Here is a 14,854-nt window from a genome sequence, read left to right as displayed (position 1 = left end):
TTGGGGCTTCAAAAAGTTCAGGGTAAAATGGAATGAAAAGATAATGGAATTTCTTTGCAAACTTTCTGAAGCTGCTTTTTAATTATATAAAATCATGATGAGATCAAGCCTATTCATTATATATAAGCATGACCTTGATGTTCGTTTTAAAATGAAAAAAAAAAAAAAAAAATCTAGTTGCCTGACAAAAGCAATACCCTACTCTATTTTGCATAAATAGGAATGACTGTGACAAAAATTCAAATGGTGACAAATAAATTGATAGACTAATTAGAATAGGTGAATGGAAAGAAATAAGAAAATAAAGTTTTGATACTGATCACACATAAAGCATAATTTGGACCAAATGTATCAAACAATACAAAAATGGAATCTTTATATGATAAAAACAAATATTTGTAATTCACAAAAAATTTATAACAATAGTTATAAATACATATGCAACAAATAGCAGAACAATGAAATATATAAAGCAGAAACTACAGCAAATGCATGAAGAAAATGAAATATTTAAAATAGTAGACACGGGCAGATCATTGCAGTGCAAGTGTATTCTCTGTTGCGATAAGGCAGGTAAAGTGTACAAAAATATATAAAAATATGTAATATCTAAGCATGCATTCATCAAAAAAATTAACATAAATTTCATTGATTTTATTATGTTTATATTATATCTATATCCCAATAATCAATAATATATGTTTTCATGCACAAATGGATCATTTATTTAAAATGATGATATATTGGGACACTAAAATTGTCAATACATTTTATGAAGTAGAAAACATAATACAAAATATTTTGTAGCCATGAAACAAAAACTTTTATATAAAATAGTTTTAAAAACAGAAAAATCACAGGAAATTGAAAAAACAACAGTCAGTTATATAACTGTTCAGTGAATGAAAAAATGCAAATAGATATTAAATAACTTCTGAAATAATATGATAATGAACCTAAGATATTTAATGCAGTGAACTGAGAAAATAGCTATGACCTAACACACATGAAATAGGAGTAAAAATAAATCCATAATTGAGATACATTTCTAACTAAAGAATATAGAAAACTATCAACAAAATAAAATGAAATTGAAGAGCAAGGAAACAATAACAGAGACAAAAGTAGAAAGCAATGAGATAAAGATCTGAAAATCTGCAGACAAAAATCAGTTAAAATTAACACTCTGGTTTTTGAAAAGTTTAAGAAATTGGAATTTTTTTAGTTAATTAAATATGTAGACATCCTGTTTCTGAATACTCAATTTTATTGGTCCTTTATTATTATCTTACAAAAGCATTTCTCTTGTATAGGCCTGGTGTGGTGCTATAGGCTAAGCAAGGAACTGCTAACCAGGTTGGTGGCACCCTGTCAGCCACTCCTCAGAAACCATATACAGGGTCGCTATGAGTCAGAACCAACTGGATGACATTTCACAATAACAACACCATATATCCAGTCTCCAACCAAATTTAGAAATGTCACAGTTTATGATGAGTCAAATTTAAGGTACATATGACTTCTAAATTACATTTCCAAAATTAAATAATTCAAAATGGACTAAGAAAAAAATTATGTTCCATTTAACATATATACCATTCTTAACACAAATTAATTATCAATAAAATTATGTTCTACCTTCATACATTTATTTTTCTATTTACTTATTCCATCACTCCTGTTTGTATGAAATCTTTTATCTGGAGAATTAAACTCTTTAATTCTCACCCTTGAATTCCATCACACACTCTCTCTCTTATTGACTGGTTTCTCTGAGACATTCTTTTCACAATGATAACATCTTTCAATTAAAAAATAAAACAAGGGGAAAAAATCTTCCATTGTTTCATATTGTAAACATCTGTCACTCAAATATTGTCACAATCAGATAGCAACACACTACACAATCTTATTTCTCCTCTTATTTATTTTTTCTTACCCTCTATGAGCATCCATAAAGATTTACAGCCTCGGAAACCCTGTACAGGGTTGCTATGGATCGGAATCGACTCGACGGCACTTAACAATAACAACAATGAGCATCCAAGTCAAGGTACCAGCAATCGTCTGTGCATTCTGTTCTTTATCATTACTCTTCCTCTTGTTTCTTCTCATTCAACCAGAAATCTAAACTCATTGCCATCAAATTGATCCTGACTCAAAGCCAACCTGTGTTGTTGTTATTAAGTGTCATCGAGTCAGTTCCTGTATAGGGTTTCCAAGGAGTGGCTGGTGTGTTTCAACTGCGGACTTTTCGGTTCAAACTGACCTTGTAGTCTAGCACATTATCCTGCAGTGCCAGACTATGGCTCCTGTAGAGTGCCATAGAAATTTCATTCTCTTGTCTCCCATCCACTCTTCACAATTTCACTGTAATCCACAATCTCAATATAATCTTAAAGAAGTGAAGTGGCATATTTAAACATGCCTCCTTTTCACTTTCCACCTACCAAGTCCACGTATATGTGTAAATCACACAGCAACTATATAATGTGCTCTCAACCAATACCTTTTGTTAAGACATCCCTCAAAATTTAATTTTGTGGTATTATCTTAGTTACAATTTAAAAAGGTAAAAAGGAGCCCTGGTGGTGTTGCAGGATAAGCACTGGACTGCTAACTGAAAGACCAGCAGTTCAAACCCACCATTGACTCTGGAAAAGATAAAGATTTGCAACCTTGGAAATATTATACAGCTGTTGCTATGAGTTGGAATTAACTCTATGGCAGTGTATTTTAAATGTAAAACAAAGAAATTAAAGATGCTGTATACATAATCACTTCTGGTGTAGCACTGCAGAATAAGCAAGGGTAGGACTGCAAGGTCTCTTTGAACCACAAGGTCAACAGTTCAAGCTCACCAGTCGCTCCTCAGAAAACCTATACTGGGTCACTATAAATTGAAACCATCTCAAAGGCACTTAACAACAACATACATAATCGCAGGAAAAGTTGAATCACATTGAACTATGTGAACTATGTTCACAATGAACATAGTTTATAAGTATTTTCATATTCAATTGTGATTTCAGCAACATCAAAATTTTGTTTTGTTTTGGATTGCAGATGATGTATTAAGGCTTGAGGCATTAACACGCAACAGGAAATGTACATATTCTTTTGAAGCTGTGCTATAATAATCTAGACCAATTCAAATACTACTTGCCTCAAAAACTTTTTTATTGTTTTGCTAAAAGAAAACTAATTTCTTCTTTCTTCTTTCTTAAATGTGTCTTAGCACTTTATTCTATGTAGAAGTAAACACTTTCTTTTCCTAATTATTTATATTGTTGTTGTTGTTGTTAAGTACCATTGAGTTGGTTCCTAATCATACCGACTCTGTATTGTTGTTGTTGTTGTTAAGTGCCGTCGAGTCGGTTCCGACCCATAGCGACCCTGACTCTGTATAGGCTTTCCCAATAGCAGCTGGTGAGTTTGAACCACTGACCTCGTGGTTTATACCCACCATGCGGTCCAGTGCTTATCCTACAACACCACACTAGGAACTCACATATGAATAAAACTCACATATGTATCAAAAGAAGTGATTAAAAGCCATGATTATATTGATAGATTTTTAGAAAGTATTTCTTAAACTGCTTGATCAATATTTTGCACATAGTAAATATCTGTATTATTGCATTTATGAGTTCATCAATTTATAACTGTATTTATTGACAGAGTTTAGCGTGCACATTTACTAAAGTCCCACCCCTCCTTTCATCTCGCTTACCAAATAAATAAAAATAAATATGTGGAGTGTGTTATTAGGGAATTTTCTCTAGGGAATAATGAAGTAAATAATTTCTTCTCCACCTGTTCCCACTTGCCCCCTGCTCTCGCCTGCTCACAACTCAGTTCTCTTTTTAAGTACTTCTCGCTTCTGTTTTATCAAATGCTGTAAGACTATCACTATTCGCATTGTCACTACCTCTGCAACATTTAAGGAGTTTGGAGGATTATGAGGTGGCCTACTAATCAAAAGGGCAGCAATTGCAATCTATCAGCTGCTCCACTGGAAAAACATGAGGCTTTCTGCTCCCTTAAAGGCGCTCTGGTAGCGTAGTGGTTATGAATCGGGCTGCGAGCCTCAAGGTCAGCAGTTCGAAATTACCAGCCGCTCCGCAAGAGAAAGATGAGGCGGTCTGCTCCCGTAAAGATTTACAGCCTCGGAAACCCTGTGTAGGGTCGTTATGAGTCGGAACTGACACCACGGCACATAACAACAACAACAACAACAAAAGATTTATAGCTTCAGAAATCCTATACCGAGTCACTATGAGTCAAACTGATTCGATGGAATACAACCACCAACAACCAGTGCTCTCTTTGTTACTATTCATAATAACAGTATTCCTATAGTGTTTCTTTCTTTATTAAATAGTACTTTACATATGATGAAATATACCCATTTTAAGGGTGCAGATGGATACATTTTGACAAAAGCGCCTTTGCTATTACCATTAGCACAATTTAGTGGTTTCAAAGATATCCAAACAAAGTTCCCTTGTGTATCATCCCCTTCCATTTCCACACACCCCACCCAAGCCTCAAGTCAAACACTGAATTTTTAGTTTATTGGTATAAAGTTGTTCAGACTACTCTATGATTATGCGTTAATATGTGTGGCATATGGTCATTCCTTCTCTGCTTTTTAATAGTGTCCACTGAAAAGAAATTAATCAATTTTATTGGTAAGCACTGGACTGTGAACCACAAGGATAGCAGTTCTAATTCACCAGCTGCTCCTTGGAAACCATACATAGGATTGCTATGAGTCAGAACCAACTCAATGGCATTTAACCACACACAAATCAACATTTGGTTTTAGGAATTTGTCTCTAACACTTACATGTTATCACTTTCATTGAACTTTGCTCTCTTTTTTCCCTTATTTATACTAATTCTAGGTTTACTTTTCTTCTTTTTTTTATAGTTTCTTAAGGTGACAACTTAAATGATTTTTCACTGTTTTTCTTTTCAAATATGCATTTAAAGCTAAACATTTTCCTGTAATCCCTGCTTTAGCTTCATCCCACAAATTTGTATATGTTGCGTTTCCATTGTCATTCAGTTCAAAATGCTTTACAATTTCCCTTATGATGTGTTTTGTGACACATGAGTTAGTTAAACATGTGGTATTTAAATTATAAATGCTTGTGGTTTTTCCAAGATTTTCATTGATATAAATTTCTAATTTAATCATATTGTGGTTTGGCATGATTTCAATCCTTATTAAATTTGTTGTGATTTGTGTCAAGGCCTAGTAACTAATCTACTTTGGTAAATATCCCAAATGTTTTTCAAGAAAATGTATATTATACTGTGCTCTGTTAATTTTTCAGTGAAGAAAGTTGAAAATCTCCAGGAATTATAGATTTATCTATTTTCTCTCTTTAGTTTTCAGTTTTATCTTTACATGTTCTCCACTGGAAAATTTCAAAACACATAAAAATGAAACTGACAACACTGAAGAGCAAAAAAATAGACAAATTCACATTATATGATCTTGTTACACTGTTATAATTTATTGAAATAAATACTTCATCATTATAAAATATATTTTTTCATTATTGGTAATATTTATAGTTTTGAAGTCTATGATAAATAATGATAATATGAAGGGACTTCAAAAGTGGAAAATGGAATTAAAAGATAATATATATTTATGTATTAACTGTATTTCTTAGCATAAACTTCATCCAGGTCAAGACACTTTTGTAAGAGATGATACCAGTCATTTGGTTCATCCTAAAGAACTGAGTTTCCTCGTAATTTAACCATTCAATAGAGTAACAACAAATAAAGAAAAATGGTTTCCCTTCAAATAATTTTTAAGATTAGGAAGCAAAAATAAATTAGAAAGAGCCAAATTCGAGACTGTAAGGTGTATGTCTAATGCCTCCCTGTGGAATTGCTCTTTGTTGATGACAGTAATGAGCAGGCATAGTAAGGTGGAGAAGCACTCTCTGGTGAAGCTTTTATGAGGCATTTTTCTGCTAAAGCTTTAGCTACCGTTCACAGAATACTCTTATAATAAGTAAATGTTATTCTTCTTTGTCCCTTCAGAAGTCAACAAGCGAAATTTACCTTGAGCATCCCAAAACACTGTTGTCATGAATTTGTCTTTAGGCTGGTCTGTTTTGCCTTTGACTTGGCCACTTCCACCTCTTGATAGTCATTGTTTTTGGTTGTGCTGTATTGTCAGGATCATACTGATAAAACCATGTTTCATCTCCTGTTTGAATTCTTTGAAGAGATGTTTCAGGTTCTTGATCCCACTTGTTTAAAATGTCCATTAAAAGTTCGGCTCTTATCTACAACTTATCTGGGCACAACAGTTTCGGTATTCATCAAGTGGAAAGTTTGTTTGACTTTAATTTTTCAGTCATAATTATGTAAACTAAACCAATTGAGATGCCTGTGGTGGTTGCTATGGTTTCTGCTGCTGAACATACTCTATTAGGGCATGGAAAATCTCACTTTTTTCATCACAAAGTGAATGATAGGGTGCTGCAAGCTTCACCTTTAACATTATCTCATCTCTTCTTAAAATAAGTTACCCATTCATAAACTGTTGATTTAATTGTCTCCATGAACTTTCCATAAAGTATCAATGATTTTACCATTCTTCTACCCAAACTTCACCATAAATTTCATGTTTGGTCTTGCTTCAATTTTACAGAATTCATGTTGCTCTGATAAGAACTCTTTTCAAACTGATGTCTTATCCTTCATATTGTCTAAAACTAGATACAGTAAGAGATGATTTTGTTGGAAAAAAATTAATTCCATGCACAGTTTTGTCTTTAAACACATTTTTCATAAACATTTTTAAGACCTTGGCATAGCCATCCCAGCATTAAGATTACAGCTTATATGATATTTGTTATATGCCATCAAGTCAGTTCAAACTCATAGAGATCCAGTAAAGGGTTTCAGAGGCTGTAAATCTCGACAGGAGCAAAAAGCCTCATTATTCTCCCAGGAGTAACTAGTTGATTCACACTTCTGAGCCTGTGGTTAACAACCCAATGCATAACCCATTAAAATGTTTAGCCTCTTTGTATATTTGCATTTAAATTGCATTGAATACAGCAAAAATATTTGGATCTTAGTGTTTAATTCTATATAAAATTTTTGTGTTTAGTTAAAGTGTCAAGACAATTATATATTGTTGTTGTTGTGTGCTGTCGAGTCAGTTCTGACCCATAGCGACCCTATATAGGGTTTTCAAGGAGCAGCTGGTGAGCTTGAACCTCCGACCTTGAAGTTCATACAGCTTTGCAGTCTGGCGCGTTAACCCACAGTGCCACACCAGGACTTCACAATTATATATAATATATGTGTATTTAGGTTTAAACCTACCATTTTGTTATTTGAATTTTGTTTGTCCCATCAGTGTCTGTTCGTTTATCCTGTCTCTACTACTTTTGAGGAAATAATTTTATTTACAGACCAACAAATTATGTCTTTTTCCTTTCTACTCTGTTCAGTATATATCTTTGTTTTATTTATTTTTATTTTACCAGTTGACATAAGGAAAAGAATGTAACCTTTAACTTGGTGCATTTGACATTCAAATACCATTCTATAACTTTTTAATTTTGAGCATTCTGATTGATGTATTTAATATTGAATCAGGATTTGTATGTTTCGTTTTTTAATTTGTGAATTTTATTCACCAATTAATATTTCTTTTATTCCCTAACTCCCATTATTAAACTCCAGAGACATGTATTTTGCATCGTTTTTGTTGTTGTGAAGTGCCATCGAGTCCATTTCAACTCATAGCAACCCTGTATAGATTTCTGAGAAGCTTGAACTGGTGAACTTGAACCACCAGCCTTTTGGTTCAAACCGACCTTGCTGTCTAGCACAGCGGGCTGCATACTGGCAGGAAGTTTCTAATGTTTAATATTTTCTCTTGGGACTTGTTTTTTAGGTTTGTTAAATTATGCATTGCTGTTAAGAGCTATCAGTCAGTTACTACTCATAGGGATCCTGTTCTCATAGGGTTTCCAATGAGCAGCTGGTGGGTTTGAAGACCCGACCTTGTGGTTCACTATCCAGTGCTGATTCCACAGGGCCACACCACAGTAATGTTTATTGTGTGTTGTTGTTAAGTGCCATCCAGTCTGTTCCAGTTCATAGCTATCCTGTATAGGATTGCTGAGGAGAAGCTGGTAGGTTTGAACTACTGACCTTGTGGTTCACAGAATAGTGCTGATATTAGCGCCTCACGCCTGAAGTCCATGAGATTAGTAGCTCAAATGTTAGGATATGGCTTTTTGGGGATCTCTATTGAATGACTTAGATTGTCATTGAATATTCTACTCTGTAAATAATTGAAGTTCAAATATCATTGTTGGTGGTTATGTGCTGTGGAATTGGTTCTGACTCATAGTTACCCTGTACAGTGTTTCCAAGGCTGTAAATCTTTACTAGAGCATAAAGCCTCATCTTTCTCCCACAGAACAGCTGGTAGTCTCAAACCAGTGACCCTGAAGTAGGCAGCCTGATTTGTAACCACGTTGCTAACATAATTATTCATCTGCCAACATTAAGCTTGCTCCTTGCTCAACCTTGTGGGGTTACACACTATGCAAATGCAAGTTGCCATCCTATCAATTCTCATTTATGGTAAGCACATGTATGATAGAGTAGAACTATATGCTAAAGCATTTTTAATTGCTAAATATTTGGAAGTAGATTGCCAAGTTTTTCTTTGAAGTATCCCTATATTTTTGTTAGCAACTGAGCATGGTAGCTGTACCGCATAAGAATATAACTATGAATGAATCACTTCCTGGTATTTAGTAGACTGAAAAATGTATTGCTACCAGGGTACACATGTACATGTGTTTATTTTAAACAAAACATGTTCAAACCTGTCTGCAATCAATGGCTGACTGCAGACAAGTTCACTCTGTAATATACTTATCTTAGTTTTCTTAGGAAGCTTTTTAAAATAACATTCAATTAAAACAGTCACTTTCTAAGAGATCCTCTGGGAGACTTAAATTCAAGACTGAGGAGTCAGCTCACAAGGTTATTTTGACGGCTTTTTGGGATATCCATGGAGTCCTGGTATGGTGCTGTGAGTTAATGTGCTAGGCTGTGAGGTCAGTTTAAACTGCAAGGTCAGTGGTTCAAGCTCACCAGCCACTTCTAGGAAGCAGGGTCACTATGAATGAGTCATAACTGACTCGATGGCACTTAACAACAACAACAATGGGCTCAACTTAAAATTTTTTTCATGAGGGACACAAGGCTATCACAGAGGCTTATGAGAAATAAGTTTTAAGAAAATTAAAAACTTCAATGGTGAGAAAAATGCAAGGAAAATTGCACCAAATAATATTTTTTCTTTTCCATTGTGGCAATACATCTACTCATTCTTTGAGGGTAGTAGGGCTGTCGGATGAGAATTTCATTGGTAAACTCTACCCCACATACCTTACAACACTAATATTCCCCATTTAGACTTCTCTTTGTTTTTCAAATTCAAGGAACATTGAAAATAAACTTAATTTGATTTCCTTGAGAATCCTCAAATGCTTTTTTGAAATGTTGTAAATTTAAGATCCAGAATTCTTTGGGGAAGGGCTAGGGATATGAAAATACCACCTTCAAAAGTGTACATCTCTAAATGGAATATATGTCAAGAAACAAAACATTTTGATTGTTTTGTTTTATGAAAGTTTATGTGAATTACTATTAATACTTTTTACTTTCCCTAATAGATATCCCTCCCCATCCACCCACCCAGTCACTCAGCTACCTATCCATCTATCCATCTATCTATCTTTCTAAGTATCATTTATCTCTCTACATTGATGAATCATTCAACCTTTTCCCTTTTGCATAAAACTATTTCACCTTAGGTCAGGATTGGTGTATTTGTTGTTCGTAGGCGCTTTTGACTAGGTTCTGTCTCATACACACCTTATATACAAGATAACAAAACACTGCCAGGCTACATCATTCTCACAATAGTTTTTAAGCTTGAACCCATTCCTGCTGTCACTGTACCCATCCATCACACTGAGGGTTTTTTCTTTTTCACTGATGCCCCCCACATCACCACCATGGTATCCTGCTCCAAGGACTGGTCCTTCCTGATATTATTTCTAAAATAAGAGAGTCAGTCTTGCCATTCTGGCTTGTAAGAAGTATTCTGACTATACTTTGTCCAACACAGATATGTTTGTTCTTCTAGCAGTCCATAGTACTTTTAATATTATTTTCCAACACCATAACTCAAATGCATCAATTCTTTTACTGTCTTCCTTATTTAGTATCCAATTTTCACATGCTGTGAGGCTATTGAAAACATCATGGCTTAGGTCAAGTGCATCTTAGTCCTCAAACTGACGTCTTGCTCTTGAACATGTTAAAGAGACTGTGTGCAGTAGATTTGCCCAATGCAATATGTTGTTTGATTTCCTGACTGCTGCTTACATGAATGTTGATTGTGGATCCAAACAAAATGGAGTCTTCAACAACTTCAATCTTTTCTCCATTTATCATGATGTTATTTATTAGTCCAATGGTTAGGATTTTGTTTCCCCTTACATCAAGATGTGACTCATACTGAAGGCTGTGGTCTTTGATCTTCATCAGTAAGTATTTTAAGTCCTCTTCACTTTCAGCAAGCAAGGTTGCATCATCTGCACATTAAATGTTGTTAATGAGCCTTTCTCCAATCCTGATGTCATATTCTTCTTCATATACTCCAGCTTCTTGAATTATTTGCTCAGCATACAGATTGAGTAAATATGGTGAAAGATTACCACTCTGGTGCACACCTCTCCTAATTTTAAACCATTCAGTGTTTCCTTGTTATGTTTGAACAACTGCCTCTTGGTTTATGTACAAGTTCCTCATGAACACAATTAATTGTTCCAGAATAGTTATTCTCTGCAATGTTGTCCAAAGTTTGTCATAATACATAGGGTTGAAAGCCTTTGCATAGTCAACAAAGCACAGGTAAACATCTTTCTGGTATTTTCTGCTTTCATCCAAGACCCATCTGATATATCCAATGATATCCCTCATTCCATGTCCTTGTTTACATTTGGGTTGAATTTCTGGAAGTTTCCTGTCAATATACTATTGCAGCCATTATTGAGTTGTATCTAACAAAATTTTACTTTCATATGATATTAATGATATTGTCCGATGATTTCTGCATTCTGTTGGGTCACCTATCTTTGGAATGTCTTCCAAACTCGCATGTCTTCCGATCAGTGGTCCTGGTAGCTGTCTTCCAAATTTCTTGTCAGAGATAAATGAGTGCCTCCAGTGATGTATCAGCTTGTTGAAAGATTTAAATTTGTATGTCATCAGTTTCCAGAATCTTGTTCTTTGCCAATGCCTTCAGTGTACTTTGGACTTCTTTCAGTGCCACTGGATCTTGATAATATGCTACCTCTTGAAATGGTTGAACATCAACCATTTCTTTTTGATACAGTGATTCTGATAGATACAATGATCTATTTGTTCTTTTGGCAGTCATGGTACTTTAAATATTTTCTCCTCCAATTCTATAACTCAAATGTATCAATTCTTCTACAGTCTTCCTTATTCACTATCCAACTTTCACATGCATATGACGTTATTGAAAATACCATGGTTTGCATCAGGCGCTCCTTAGTCCTCAAACTGACATATTTGCTCTTCAACATGTTAAAGAGTTCTTGTACAGCAGATTTGTGCAATACAATAGGTCATTTGATTTCTTGACAGCTACTTCCATGAGTGCTGATGGTTGATCCAAGCAAAATGAAGTCACTGGCAACTTCAACCTTTTCTCTATTTATATGGATGTTATTTATCGGTCCAATGGTGAGGATTTTTGTTTTCTTTACATTGAGATGCAACCCATACTGAAGGCTGTGGTCTTTGGTTTTCATCAAAAAGTATTTTAAGTCCTCTTGACATTCAGCAAGGAAGGTTGTATCATCGGCATATCCCAGGTTGTTAATGAGCCTTCTGGTTGTATCATCGGCATATCCCAGGTTGTTAATGAGCCTTCCTCCAATCCTGATGCCACATTTTTCTTCATAAACCCAGCTTCTTTGTAGATTAAGGATATTATCCTATCATAGACAGCATTATACTTCAAGATAGATCTTGAAATGATCTTTTTGATAATGCATCTTCAATTTGTCATTATTGGCATAGTAAATCATGAGTGTCAGATTCAAAATGGCCAATACAAGTCCATTGCTGCTTACTAGTGCCTAGGATTTCAGTGTTTTTGCATTCTATTTCATTTTTGACAACTTCCAAATTTCCCAGATTCATATTTTGAACATTCCATGTTCTGATATTAATGGATGTTTACAGTTGTTTCTCCTCAAAATGTGTTGTACCGCATCAGCAAATGAAGGTCTTGAATGCTCTACTCCATTTGTGTTATCATTATTCCCTCTACTTTGAGGAGGTAGCTCTTCCTCAGTCGTATTTCAAGTCTCCTCCAACCTAAGGGACTCATCTTCTAACTCTATTTCTGAAAATATTCTGGTGTTCTCATCATGTTTGAATATTCAGTATTCTGGTGTTCTCTGACAGTGTTCCACTGCTATTCATAAGGATTTCAGTGACTAAATATTGAAGTAGTCAGCTTCTCTTTCTTCCTAGTCTTTCTTAGTCTAGAAGCTCAACTGAAACCTGTTCACTAAGGCTATACCCTGATAGCATTTAAAAACTGGTGTCACAGCTTCCAGCATCACAGCAACATGCCATCAACGACAGTCCGACAAACTGACAGAGAACTGGTAGTGATCTGCTTTAAATATTCTAATTTTTCCCATCTTATCTGGTAGTGTAGTGGTTACGAATCGGGCTGTGAACCTTAAGGTCAGCAGTTCGAAACTACCAGCTGCTCCGTGGGAGAAAGATGAGGCTTTCTGCTCCCATAAAGATTTACACCCTCGGAAACCTTGTACAGGGTTGCTATGGGTCGGAACCGACTCGACGGCACTTAACAACAACAACAACAACAATTAGGTCAATTGTAAAAATAATGCTGTCCAGTGTAATCCTGAGATCTTTGCTTGCTATGAACTGTTTTTCAATCTATTTGTTTCTTAATTTAAGACATTTATTGTCAAGGAATTTTCCGAGTTCTTTTTTGCCATTTTAAAAAAGTTAATTTTATTTTTCCCTAATTATCAAATTTATTAGCCTTTACGTAGACTTGGCATTTTTCCTGTGTTAAGATTCCTATTAATAAAGCTTTCTGTGGGAGAGGATTAATTATATAGTTGGATTTGTGATTCACATCAGCAATGACTAATTAGCAATATTTTGATAAGAATTTTTTTTGTAATGTCTATACAGATAAAATAAAAATTATCATTTTCATGTAGTTTTCCAAACAATACATAATAATTAAAATATATTAAGAAAATATCAAAGAAATTAAGAAGTCAAGTCTTCTTTTTTCATCAGTAATATATCTTATTATATGGTGTGACTGATAAAGTAAGAACAAATTGCTTTCTATTGTACTCTTCAGAAATTGGTACTCATTGGATGATTAGATGACAACTTTACATTTGAATTGTGTTGATTAACTGGTTTTACCTTAATGAAACTATGATACTGACAGTCTTATCTTGCCCTTTAATTTTAAAACTAATGAAGTAATCATTTATTGTAGTATCTTCCACTGCTTTACCCAATTACATCAGTGCTCAATGGAACTTTGTACTTTTTGTTGGTCTACTTGTTCTATGGACTCTTGGTGTAGTGTGTTAGGATTATCACTGGACTGTGAACCAAAAGGCCGGCAGTTCAAACCCACCAGATCCTCCTTGAAAACCCTATATAGGGTTGCTATGAGTCATAATCAACTCGACAGAACTTAACGACAACAGTGGCATCAGTCCTATATCACATTCTTTCTCAACTTCTCTATTCAACTATAGGATAATTAAATAGCAACTTTTAGCATCTTTTAATTGTGTCACATAAATTAATTTTTCTCAGACATTCAAATTAATGGATAATGACAGACCACGGGCATTACAACTTATATATAAAATATTGTTGTTATTGTTGTTGTTATATGCTGTCAAGTCAATTTTTACTCATAGCCACCCTATATAGGGTTTCCAAGAATGGCTGGTGGGTTTGAACTGCCAACCTTATGGTTCAAACTGATCCTGTGGTCTGGTACATTATCCTGTAGCACAACACCAGTATTCCTATAAAATGGCAAGGCATATTAATAATATGTGATTTTTCTGAATGATAGAGGCTATTGAAATAAGCAAATACTAAACTTTATATAAAAATTCTCAAAACTGGACAATATATAACATCATGATAAGCAGAGGACAAATTGAAGTTGCCAAAGATTTCATTTAGCTTGAATTCACCATCAACACTCATGAAACAGGAGTCAAGATGTCATATGGCACATTGCATTAGGCAAATCTGCTACAAAAAGTCCCCTTTAAAGTATTAAAGAACGAAGAGATCAGTATGAGAACTATGGTGCACCTGGCCCAAGTCATGGTACTTTCTGTAACTGCATGTGCATGTGAAAGTTGGATGATGAATAATGAAGACCTATTCACAGAGGAATCAATTAATCTAAATTATGGTGTTAGCAAAAAAATAGTGAAAGTACCATACACTGCCATAAAAACAAACAAATCTGTCTTAGACAAAGTACAACCAGAGTTCTCATTGTTGTTGTCAGGTGCCATCGAGTCGGAACAGACTCATAGCAACCCCATGCACAGCAGAACGAAACAATGTACGATCCTGGGCCAACCTCACTACCGCTGCCACACTTGACGCCATCAATGATGCCACTTGGCCGATCCATCTCGTT

The sequence above is a fragment of the Chrysochloris asiatica genome, unplaced genomic scaffold (genome assembly GCF_000296735.1).
Source record: "Chrysochloris asiatica unplaced genomic scaffold, ChrAsi1.0 scaffold00001, whole genome shotgun sequence".
Classification (NCBI taxonomy): Eukaryota; Metazoa; Chordata; class Mammalia; order Afrosoricida; family Chrysochloridae; genus Chrysochloris; species Chrysochloris asiatica.
This window is presented reverse-complemented; position numbering follows the sequence as displayed.